We start from the raw sequence: 13,093 nt of genomic DNA, 5'->3' as shown, positions 1-13,093 counted from the left end.
AGGTCACAAACATATTATTGAAGCTGGTGTGCGTTATTCAGAAGTGGCAGTAGGGCCTGGGGGTGGACAGGTGCTGGGACAGTTCTGGGACAGCCTTGTGTAGAGTCCCACCTTAGTGCTCTCAATAAAACCAAGGAGGAGCTCCTCCCCCGCCAAAAAGTCACATTATTTAATAGTGTGTTTGTTTAAAAGTATTTGTATTAATCAATAGTGCTGGCTGTTCTTCCAGAAGACTCAGGTTCAATTCCCAGCACCCACATAACTGCCCACAACTGTCCGTAACTCCAGTCCCAGGGGATCCAACACCCTCTTCTGGCCTCATGAACACTGCACAAACACAATGCACAGACATACAGGCAAGCAAACCACCCAGACACAGAAGATTAAAAAACTAACTTAAATTAGCCTAAAACCTTTTTAAAAAAAAAACTTAAATAATTAATTACAATTGGAATACTGCTGATTAATACAAGGTTCTGTATATTATCATAAAAAAGTCAAGACAGAGTAACCAGCATTAAAATAGACACATACAATAACCAAATGAAGTCCATAAAAATAAACATATGCATATTCAGAAATTGGATTTTAGGGAAGAGGAGAGGCTGGGGACTGAACTCATGTCCTCACACATCACACATCAGACACCATCAACTGATTTTGAAATATTACTAAAGTAAGGGCTGGAGAGATGGCTCAGTGGCTAAGAGCACTGACTGCTCTTCCAGAGGTCCTGAGTTCAATTCCCAGCAACCACATGGTGGCTCACAACCAACTGTAATGGGATCCAATGCCTTCTTCTGATGTGTGTCTGAACATAGCTACAGTGTACTCATATAAATAAAAATAAATAGATCTTAAAGAAAAAAGTATTGCCGAATTATATTGAGTGAAAGAAAGCAGACAAAAGAGAAAGAGATTACACCACATCCGTGGTTCCCAGCCTGTGTGTCACAACCCTTTGTGTGTGTGTGTGGGGGGGGTCCACATAACATATCTTGTATATAAGATATTTATATTACTATTCACAACAGTAGCAAACTCACAGTTGTGAAGTAGCAACCATAATGTTATGGTCGAGGGTCACCACAACATGAGGAACTGTATTAAAAGGTCGCAGCCATACAAGGGCTGAGAACCACCCCACTCTATCCATGTTTCCATTATATAAAACTTCACTTCTAAGCAGGGTGACACACGTCTGTAATCTCGGCAGGCTGGCTGGTGGAAGAGGATCAAGATTTAGAAGCCAATCTGAGCCTCATAGGAAAAACAAACAAACAAACACTGTGTCTCAAAACTATAAAAAAAAAAAAATCCAGAAAAGGCAAACAGAGAGAGAGAAGACCAGAGCTGTCTGAGAGGGCAGGAGGAAGAGCTTCAACAGGAGGGAGCAAACTCCTGAGGTGCGGTGTTCACAGTCTTGATTGCTGGGATGGTTTTGTAGCTGCATGATGACGTCATGTACCAAATCGTCAAACTATATGGTTTGCATGCGCATCGTTTATGGCTCTGCCATTTCACCTCAATAAAACTATGAGGTGAAGGGGCCAGGCGTGGTGGCTCACACCTATAATCATAGCACCCTGGAGTCACGGGATGCCCAGTCTGAGGCTAGCTCAGGCTACATAGCGAGGGTTTAATTTGAAAAAGAAAAAGAAGAGACTAGAGGAAGGGAGGGGGAGAAGAAGAGGGAGGGAAGGAGAGAAGGGAGGGGAAGGAAGATGAAGGGAGGGAGGGAGGGGAATGGAAGGAGAGAAGAGAGAGAGAGAGGAAGGGAGATAAAGGGAAGGGAGGAAGGGAGGGGGAGAAGAAGGGGAAGGGAAGGAGAGAAGGGAGGGGAAGGGAGATGAAGGGAGGAAGGGAGGGGAAGGGAAGATGGGAGAGCACTGGGCTGAGGACTTAGATCAGAATGTGAGCTCTCACAACCCACAGCTGAGGCTAGACTTCAAAGCAACCCCAGTCATGTTCTCTTGAGCCACAGAGCAGACAGTAACTTTACTTTTAAAATATCAGGCAAGCAGCACTTAGCTGAACCGGAAGAATGGCCTCAATTATGAGGACAGCCTGGGCTCTGCAGTCTGTCTTTGCTTGGTGCACACAGTACAGTGCGGCTCAATGTGTACAATGCAATGTGTTCTCTCTCAGCCTCTCAGTTTTAAGGAGGTAGTTCCAGCCTCTGCTTCTGGACTCAACACTTCCAAGATGCCCTTGTGGCCTCTGCCTGCTGCTTTGTGCCCACAACCAATTCCTAGGAGTCCAACATCACCTGCTTATTTGCCTTTGGTGAAAGCACCCACCAGGAGGGCAGTTTGTTCTGGCTGAACACGTTAACATTGATCCAATACCTGTGTCCAACCCAACCCAGACCTGTCCTAACTTCCAGACTCTTCCATCAGCCCTTTCAAGGAGCACATACACGCAGGGCTATGGCTTAGGAAGACCAAGGCCAAATAGTACAGAAAACCCTGGAGTGTTAGGAAAACAGGTGGCTTGAGCCCAGTTTGCAAGTCTCTCCATCTTACCCGTTTTACTTGCTAAACTGTTTTGAGAATCCAACCCCAATTTCTAGACAACTCACAGTCACAAAAGCAGCAGTAACCCCCCCTCTCCATCTCTCCATGGCAACAGTAGCTGCCGTGGAAACTGCAGAAGAAAAGGGAGAGACAAATGCTAGCTCTAACTTAAAGGATCCCTGGGTTCTAGGAGGGATGAAACCAACTGTGAAAATCAGGACTATTTTAGGAGGCTCAGTGGGAGGAAAGCGCCGCAGCAGAAGCAGCCTGGGCAGGCCTTGCTCAGTCGCCCCTAACAGGAGACTCACTCCTTCTCATATTTCTTTCCCTGTTGTCTTGCAACAAATCAAAGATTATTTGGGATCACTCAATGTGCTGGTTAGGTTTTTTGTTTTTGTTATCTTGACACAAAAGCTAGGGTCCCCCGAGAAAGGGGAACTCGCACTGAGAAAAAGGCCTCTATCAGATGGGCCTGTAGGCAAGACTCCAGAGCATTTTCTTGACTGATTATTGGCGAGGCAAGGCCCATACCTCTGTTGCCAGTGTCACCCCAGGCAGGTGGTCCCAGTGATGGAGTGAAGGGAGCTAAGTAAGCCACAAGGAGCAAGTCAGTAAGCAGTGTTCCTCCAGGACTTCTGCCTTCAGTTCCTGCCTCCGGTTCCTGCTTTGGGTTCCTACCCTGACTCCCTTCATGATGAAAGAGAAGCTGGAAGCTGAAGTCAACCTCTTCTTCCCCACGTTGCCTTTGCTCTTTATCACTGCAATAGAAACTTAACTAAGACATCCAGGTTTCTTCTTTAAACATCAAAAACAATTCTGGGGCCGGAGAAATGGCTCAGTCAATAACATTGCTTCCAATGCAAACCTGAAAGCTAAGTTCAAGCCTCAGAATTTATGTAAAGGTGGAAAGAAAGACCTGACCCCATAAAGTTGACTTCTGACCTTCACACATGTGCCATGGGACACATACATACACACAAACACACACACACACATATATACACACACATACATATACATACACATACATATACACACTTGTACACACATATACACATTGTATACATACACATCATGCACACACACACAATGATCTTAATCCTGGGTCAGTCTGAGTATACAAACCATTGGCATATCAGCATGACTGAGTTCTGTTAAAAAATTTCCAAACAGTTCACTGTAGAAATAGCTACACACACACACACACACACACACACACACACACACACACATTAGAGAACAACTTTCAAGAGCCAGTTCTTTCCTACTATGTGAGATCTGGGGATGGCACTCCAGTTGTCAACCTTGATGGCAAGAGTGTTTCCATGTTCAACCGACTTATTAACCTCTAATTAGATGTCTTAACTGAGATTGTCTTGAAGTCTTTCCTTTCTCCTCCTTTCTTAGATCCTGATCCCCAGATAGAACTTAAGTGAGCTCCATCCCTATACTTCATAGATTAGATTGCTATGGTCTAGCAGACTGTTACCCTGCTAAAAAGAGTTTTGTCGCCACAAGTGTGGAGGGAGACTGGTTGGTGGGACCTAGGGTGAGCTGGAGAGAGATTGAGGGGTTTAATAAGATCAAAATACATCTGCATGGCCTTTGGTGGTAATATGGGCCTGGTACATTAACATAGGCCATGGCTGTCATAGGACCACAGACCCAGACATGGTCCCCTTGGCCTCAGGTGGCAGCTCAGGCCACTCAGATCAGCATGACCCACCATGACAGCATGGCCCTTAGAGATCTGCATGGTCTTTGGTAGCAACACAGACCACAAACATGCACTTGGTGGTGACTAGGGCCACAGACATTGACACAGACCCCAGCTGCATCAGGATCATGGACCCAGATATGGCCCCTGGCAGCAGCCCAGGCCAGAAGCTTATCATGGCCTCCTCATACCTGCCTGTTTCTTACAGCCTTCCAGTCTCCAGTTCCCAGTTCCACCTTTCTCCACAGTGTACGAACTCCTCACCTTCCCTCTCTCTTCCATCTTTCTACCACAAACTCCATCTTTACCATCTCTCTATCACAGTCCATCCATTGTAGTGGTGCCAGAGTAGGTGCTTGGGTGTCTTTCTTCCGGCCTGCCCCCTAGTCTGCCCTTGGGATGGCTTGAGCAAGGGGGAGACGTGCCCTCTTGCCCTTGCCTCCTGCAGCTGGCAGGTGAGCTGGCCCAAGGTCATGAGAGTGGAAGAGATGTCCCTGACCCTCATTGGCTGCAGCGCTCAGGAGAGCAGACCCTAAACCTCGCCTAGGTAGCACAGTAGAGCTGACCGTGGTGTGACAGGGGTGTAGGTGAGCTGGACCCAAGGACATGAGAGCAGAAGAGCTGACCTTGTCCCCCTGTCAGCTGCAAAGTTGGGGAAGCTAGCTGAGGCAGTGCTAGAGAGCTCACCCTGGTGGTGTGGGTGCAGGAGAGCTGGCAGGCTGACCAACTCAGCTACCATCCAGGCCCAGATCCAGGCCTTTGAGTCAGTCCACCCCAACATCTACCCCACCTAGGATCTGCTGAAGTTCATGAAAGGGCTGGTCCTGTAGATCCAAAGCTGCAGGATCTCCATGACACAAGGCAACAACAGGACATCTGAGAAGAGTATCCCTGTGAGAGCCCATATAGTGTAGCAGAAGCCAGAGGCCTCAAAACAGACCAGGGACTCATTTGCAATGGACTCAATGAACATTCGCAAGTAGAGGTATGGACAAAAAGGGAATGCTGTATGGCATAACTGTGAGATAATATAGCTTCCATGATGATAGTTTATGATTATGATTATGATTATTAAGGATTTATATATATGTATATACACACATATATACATATACATATACATATACATATACATATACATATACATATACATATATGTAGCTGTCTTCAGACATACCAGAAAAGGGCATTAGATCTTGTTACAGATGATTGTGAACCACCATGTGGTTGCTGGGAATTGAATTTAGGACCTCTGGAAGAGCAGTCAGTGCTCTTAACCACTAAGCCATCTCTCCAGTCCTATTATTATTATTATTATTATACCTTATTTTCTTTTGTGGAGGGGTTGCAAGGGCAGAGGGCAAATATAAAGGAATGGGGAGTTGAGTGAAATTGTTAAGCATGACTGATTCATAAAGAATCAATAAAAAGTAAAGTGATAGTATCAAGTAGCATCTTATTGCTATAATTTCTATCTGGTTGGTCTCTCTGAGTTTGAATATTTTGCCTATGCCGGGACATTTCCCATACATCTACCCCGCTTTGCTGCTGGAGTCCTGTCTGCTTCATGTCGGCTTATGGAGTAGCTGTATGTACTAGAAACTCATCTGCTTCACATGCCACAAATGCCTTCTCAGAGTCTTCCTTCCGTCAGTTTTGTCTGAATCATGGGGTGTAGAGTTATGAACACAGAATTGGGAGCAGACTGCCTGGTCTGGAGCTGGCTTTGTCGCTAAGCAACTTTGAAAACTTGGACAGGTATCTAATAGCCCTGAGCCTCCTTGATTTGTCAAAGAGGATTTAATCATTCATTAGCTGATCTTATCCAAAAGGCTAAGAAATGACAGATTTAATCATTCTTAGCCATATAAGATTGTTATAAAATGTGGGGTGTACATCTACCAACAAAGTAGCAACTGGTACATGGTAAGTTCAGTAAATACTGGGTTTTATTTATTGATTTAATAATTATTATTGAATAAAATCTTCAATGTTGGTATGACCAACTCAATCAAATTTAAGTCTTTTTTAAGTTTTTTTAGGACTTATTTATTGTATGTATACAAGTACTCTTTAAGCTGTCTTCAGACACACCAGAAGAGGACATTGGATCCCATTATGGATGGTTGTAAACCATCATGTGGTTGTTGGGAATTGAACTCAGGACCTCTAGAAGAATAGTCAATGTTCTTACCCTCTGAGCCATCTCTCCAGCCCCTCAACTGTCAGCCTTATTGTTAATACTTTGGAAGAATTTGTTTATTCTGATTTTTTTGAGACAGTGTCTCATGGATCCCAAGATGTTTCCATGCTTGTTATATAACCCAGGCTAGTCTTGGATTCCTGATCCTCCTGCCTCCACCTCTGAAACTCAGGGACTACAGTGTGAGCCATCAAACCTGATAGAAGGTCATGGTTAGCAAGTATTTCTGGCTCTAAAATATCAGAAAATATTCTTCTGATGTTTGTGCAGCTCTCTCTGTGGCTCCATCCCAGGCTTGCAAGTGTTCACTCCATGTGCAGCCTTGTCCACCTAGGAACAAGGAAGTCAATGCCTAGGAAGTCAATGCCTAGATAGGTTTGATTCAGGCCTCGCTAATGCAACTTACTAACCTAGTTGTTTGGTTGTATGCAAATAGCAGACTGCATTGTCTGATGTGGTTTTATAGCATATATTACTATCCAATTGGTAAAATATTTCCACCTTGTTTCTTCAAAATTAAATTATACACTTGCTGACTGTGTCCTTCTATGTATAAGATTTTTAGTTAAAAAAATTGCTCAAAAATATGCATAACTCTGGGTTCCACCCTCAGGAGCATGTATGCATACACATAGGCAAAATGCTGCTGAAATTTGTATTGAAAATGCTTTTATGGCCGGGCATAGGTGGTGCATGCCTTTAATCCCAGCACTTGGGAAGCAGAGACAGGTGGATTTCTGAGTTCGAGGCCTGGTCTACAGAGTAAGTTCCAGGACAGCTATACAGAGAAACCCTGTCTCAAAAAAAGAAAAGAAGAGAAGAGAAGAGAAAAAAGAAGGAAGGAAGGAAGGAAGGAAGGAAGGAAGGAAGGAAGGAAGGAAGGAAGGAAGGAAGGAAGGAAGGAAGGAGAGAGAGAGAGAGAGAGAGAGAGAGAGAGAGAGAGAGAGAAAGAAAGAAAGAAAGAAAGAAAGAAAGAAAGAAAGAAAGAAAGAAAGAAAGAAAGAAAGAAAGAAAATGCATTTATGTTGTGGAATGATTGGATTGGGAAAACCAGCTTTGACATGTGGAAAAACTAATTTGGTATCTCTATAGTTTCTGTGACATTACCCATTGCAAGTTCAGTTCTTCATCTCTATTTTTAACAGTAGCTTCTGAAATTCCATCATAAAAAATGTGCACAGTGTATATTACTGCAGTTCTGGAGTCCCTGAAAGTGAGAGGTGTATCCTTGATTCTAATATATTGTTACAAAATGTCCAAGTAGTCATAGCACTTGATTTTAACTATCTGTTCATTTATCTGGCAACATTCCAAGTTTTTTCATCGTTAATTTTGTGATAGTTAAACTTGCTTGTCAGGTTGACACACCTGGAAAGAGGAAGAATTGTCTTCATCTGGCTGGTGTGGCTGTGGGTGCATTTTCTTTTTTTTTTTTTTTTTTTTTTTTTCTTTTTTTTTTTTTTTTTTGGTTTTTTGAGACAGGGTTTCTCTGTGTAGTCCTGGCTGTCCTGGAATTCACTCTGTAGACCAGGCTGGCCTAGAACTCAGAAATCCACCTGCCTCTGCCTCCCAAGTGCTGGGATTACAGGCGTGTGCCACCACACCCGGCTACTGTGGGCGCATTTTCATGGTTGCTAATTGATATACCCACTATGAGCTGTGCCATCCCTAGGCAAATGGGCCCGGGCTAGATAAGCGAAGCAGGTGAGACTGGGCCTGGAAGCAAGGCAGCGAGCAGGGTCCTCTGTGCTCTCTGCTTCTGCTCCTGCCTCCAGGTTCCTGCCCCTGGGTTCCTGCCCCTAGGTTCCTGCCTCCAGGTTCCTGCCTCCAGGTTCCTGCCTCCAGGTTCCTGCCTTTAGGTTCCTACCTCAAGCTCCTACAACCTGTTAGCTGAAATCAACCCTCTCCTCCCCTAGTTGCTTTTGGTTATGGTGTTTATCACAGCAACAGAAAGAAACCTAGAACAAGTCCATTTCATTTCTTAAGTTTTCTCTGTAGATGATCAAATAATCTGCAAATATTAAGAGTTCTACTGTTTTATTTTCAACCTATTTTTTTTCCTTTTGTAATTGTGTGGTTCCAGTTGTCCAGGGTGATGCTAAGCAACGGGGATGACAGCAAGAGCCCCTGTCTTCTCACTGGATCTAGAGAAACAAAACTTTAAATGTAGTCACTAATTTTTTTTTTAGTAAAGATGTTTTATGATGGTACTGATGTTCTAAGACCATTATGAAATAATTTTGCTCTGTCTGTAAAAATGTGGTATGTGTTTCTTAGTATGTTTATTGCATGAATTACAGCGGTAGATTTCCTTCTTGCATGTCTTGATTTACCCAAGACCTTCATTCCTTGCTTTACAGTACATGTCAGGCTCAGTAGCTAGACTAATTTTCTAGGGCCTGCCATAATCACACACCACGGACTTGTTGGTTTAAGCAACATGCATTTATCTCTCACAGTTCTGGAGGTATAAGCCCAAGATCAAAGTGTCTGCAGGACTGATCTGATTCCTTTCCTTCGTTTATAGATGGTTGCTGGGTCCTCGTGTGGACTGCCTATACATTCCAACTACCTCTCATGTGTATCGAAATTTCCCCTTCTTACAAGGACACCAGCAACATTGGATTAGAGCCTACCAGATGAGCTCATTCCATTTCCAAATACAGTCACATTCTAAGATTCTGGGATGTAGGGCTTCAGCACACAAACTCTTTGGTCCCTAAGACTACTTGATAGTTTGGATTCACACCCAGGTTCACAAGTGAATTTGACCTACAGTTTTCTCTATAAATGAATTAAGATTTGGGATGGTTTTCCTGTTTTGGAGCTACTTGTATAAACCAGGGATTGCATGGCACTTCTAATTTTGGTGGAATTTCCCAGTTGAACTGTATTTCTCCATGAATACATTTTTCTTAATGTAACAAACACAGGATAAGTTTTTATTTACATTTCTCTAACTTTATTGATTTGGGGGGGTTTGGTTTTTTGTTTGTTTGTTCAGGTTTTTGTTGTTTCTTTGTTTGTTCATTAAAACAGGGTCACTCTGTGTAGCTCTGGTCATCCTTGAACTCACTCTGTAGACCAGGCCCCCATACTCGCAGAGATCCACCTGCCTCTGACTCCCAAATCCTGGGATTAAAGGTGTGCACTAGCACCCTACAGTTTCTTTTCTCTTCCTTTTTTTAAGCACTAGAGACTGGTTCCAGGGCCTTATACATGTTAGGCAAATACTCTACAATTGAGCTACACCCTCAGATTCTTTATTTCTTACCATCCTAACTACGACATTTTATACTTTTTTCAATTTTTATACAAAACTTAACTCTTCACATTTATACTTTGTGTTGATATGGAATTCATCATTATATATGCTGCAATATTGGGATTTAATTTTAAACCTTATGTTCCTGCTTAATGAGATTCCTCTTCCACCATTGTCTAAGTAACTGCACATTTCTTTCAGAAATTAATAAAGCTCCTTATATATCAATTTTCTACATATAAGCCAAAAGATGCTTACTTTTATTTAGCTTTAATTTTGTCTTTTTCTCAATTCAAACATTTGTAAAATACTAAAAATTAATTTTACCATATATATTTCCTATTTCATATCTCTGGTGGTATTCTTCATTTTGAGTTGGTTAGGTTGGGTTGGGTTAGTTACGACAGGGTCTTGCTCTATAGCCCAAGCTGGCTTTGAACTCACAATCCAAACTCAGCCTTTTGTGTCTGTTTCTTAAAAGACCAGGCAGAGTCTTGAAAAGGGTACGTGTAAGCTAGTGGTTGTATGATTCTGAACAGCACACAGGGACTTCTGACACCCTCAGAAAGTGCTTACTCTGAACCCTTCTACTGCCTTAGCATCAGGTATCCTTGTAGGCTTATATTTTTCCAAAACCTACTTTAAGAAGGGTTCTTAAATGCTTTACCTCCCTCCTAGGCCACCGCCCACCACAGGTAGTAGAAAGGAAAGGTTAATAGGGCAAAAAAGGATGAGGACCCGTTTAGAAATAGTTCTATGGAGTGAATCCAATCTTCATTGTCAGGATATCAGCAGTTCACCTCACAGGAATCAGCAACAGCAGGTCTGTCCAGAAGAAACTATGAGGCTCTGCCAATCGTCCAAGTCCAAGGAAGCAGCAAGAAGCCCACTAGAAAACCACCAGAAATTCTTTGATGCATTTCTCTGTATGAAGTCATAACAAATGATGACCAGCAAAGAATAGCAAGGTGACCCAATGCCATACAACATCATCAGTGAAGACCAGCTTCAGCAAAGCCCAAGGATGACCAGGAAAGAACGGTAAAATGTAACAAGAGCACACAGTGGAGTCCACTCTAGCAAAACATCACATGCCTTTCCCAGGCTGCCTCTAGAAAAACACCATGTGTCTGTTCTCAGCAAAACATCCTCCCATGTGTATGCTTCAGCAAAACATCCTCTTATAAGACAGTTTCCAGAAAAACATCACATGATGCAACTGAGTCTCCAAAGAAACCAGAAATTTCCATTTCATATCCTTGTACCTAATTTTATTTCATAGTAAGTAGTCATTTAACACCTGCTATGTTCTAGATATTGTCTTAGGCTCTGTATTTGGAGAATCCCAGAGAAGCCCATGGAGATTGTTCTAACTCTAATGAGAGTGAATCAGATGGCCATATCAAACAAGATACTTTGGCCACTTCTACCTTTGAGCAATTTCAGCTTTTTCCTCTGCTCTGCCAAAAAACAGTGTGTCTACCCTTTTCTCTGCCATGTGCCACCTGGATTGACCCTTGAACTAAGTTAACAACACCCACTACTGTCTAATCCAAATCCTGACTGCAGTAAGAAACCTGGTTTCAGGATGTTCTTTGTGGAGACGGAGGGAGGGCATTTTCCACCATCACTAAAGCCCTTTACAGAGAGCTTTGTTCCCATCTTAAATGTTTTAAGGGCTTCTCAGTCCTGTTTCGGGGTACAAACCCCATTACGAAAGTGTTTCTGACCATCTGAATCACAAAAGCATTGTCAAATTTCCTAAAGATTGAAAGATTTGATATCTGAGATGATTCTGATGGTGGTTAATAAGAAATGGAAGGTTTTCTGGAACTATACCACTATCTGGACTTGTCAGACAGGCTGAAATCACAGGGAAGGAAGTGGGGTATTGGGTGAGTGATTCCTTTTGCTGTTGGGACTCCCCTGGTGTGGAATTATCTTCTTCCAAGAGAAAGTGGGATTGTTAGGATAAGAGAATCTCTTGAAGCACAGCAGTGAGTGAGCCAAGAGGCTCTCATGAAGCTCTCCGTCAAATCAGACCATGAGCAAGCTCATGACTTCCCCCAGCATCCTGGCCACTGGGCAGCAGTCCCCAGCTGACAGCCTTGGTCTTCTAATGCAATGGCTGCTGGTCCTGCAGTTGGCACAGGACTGTATGCTCCTGAAGCTGCTTTGATGTTTCAGACCAAAGGCCAACCTATTCCCTAAACCTAAGATTGTGATCAATGTGGCAGTGCAGCTGATGAGCACTAGGTACAAATCAGAACTCCGATCTGCAGCATGTACAGGCTGACCCTCGTGCTGTAGGAGGCTCAGATTCATGACCTAAGATGATGCTGATACGGTGGGGGAGGAGAGGTTCAGAATTTTTGCATTAGCCCTTCATCTCTTATGTGATTTTCCAGCCTGGGCTCTGAGTATACTAGGATCATGATTGGCTTGTTAGCCATTTCCTCTAAAGATGGTTTTGTAATTAGAAGAATGACTGCCATGCTAGTGCTAAGAACATGATTGTGCAGTTCAAAGAGAGGACTGGACCAATGGAAGCTTGCGGCTATGGACTCTCAGTGGATGCTGGTCACATAATCACCCCAATCCTGAAGGTCAAGGTACCACGACATGCTACCCTGCTACTGTAGAAGATATGGAAGTACAATGTGAAGAGCTATCCAAAACCAGCACACACACTACACCCATGTCCCTGGGAGATGCTGCACCATCAAGCATCTCTTTAGGGATCATCATATATGCTCTTGAAGTTTCTTCAAGGAAGGAGCCTCGAGGCACTGGCTAGGAGCTTATAGGGGTGCTCCTGGTGGCTTTTCCTGCACAGACTTGTTTTTGAAAACTTCTAACAGCTTTAAATCCAGATTGCACAGACCCAGGATTTGATATCAATTATGTTGCATGGCTGAATATGCTGATACATGCCTCTAACTGCAGCACTTGGAAGCTGAGGCAGGAGGATCTCTAGTTTGAAACCAGTCTGTATCACAGAGTGCTAGGCCAGCCAGGGCCAGAAAGCAAGACTGTCTCTCTCTCTCTCTCTCTCTCTCTCTCTCTCTCTCTCTCTCTCACACACACACACACACACACACACACCACACAACTAGAGACACAGAGGTGTAAACCTGAGGAAAGACCTGTCGGGGCTCACCAATCACCTTGGGTGATTATTAATGCAACCCGGTATTGCTATCATGTAGGATAAGTCATTTGTAACTCATCACTAGCTTGTTACTGTTTTAAAAAATATTTAAAATGTGTTTCAACATTTAATATCAGAAATATATATGTCAAATTTATATAACATGCCTCAATTTAAAGAGCTACATCAATTTAAGATCACTGAGGATTGGTAAGCATAATGAAACCACCTCCATGTAGGC

The sequence above is a fragment of the Apodemus sylvaticus genome, chromosome 13 (assembly GCF_947179515.1).
Source record: "Apodemus sylvaticus chromosome 13, mApoSyl1.1, whole genome shotgun sequence".
Lineage (NCBI taxonomy): Eukaryota > Metazoa > Chordata > Mammalia > Rodentia > Muridae > Apodemus > Apodemus sylvaticus.
The sequence above is the reverse complement of the archived record's forward strand: the minus strand, read 5'-3'. Positions refer to the sequence as shown.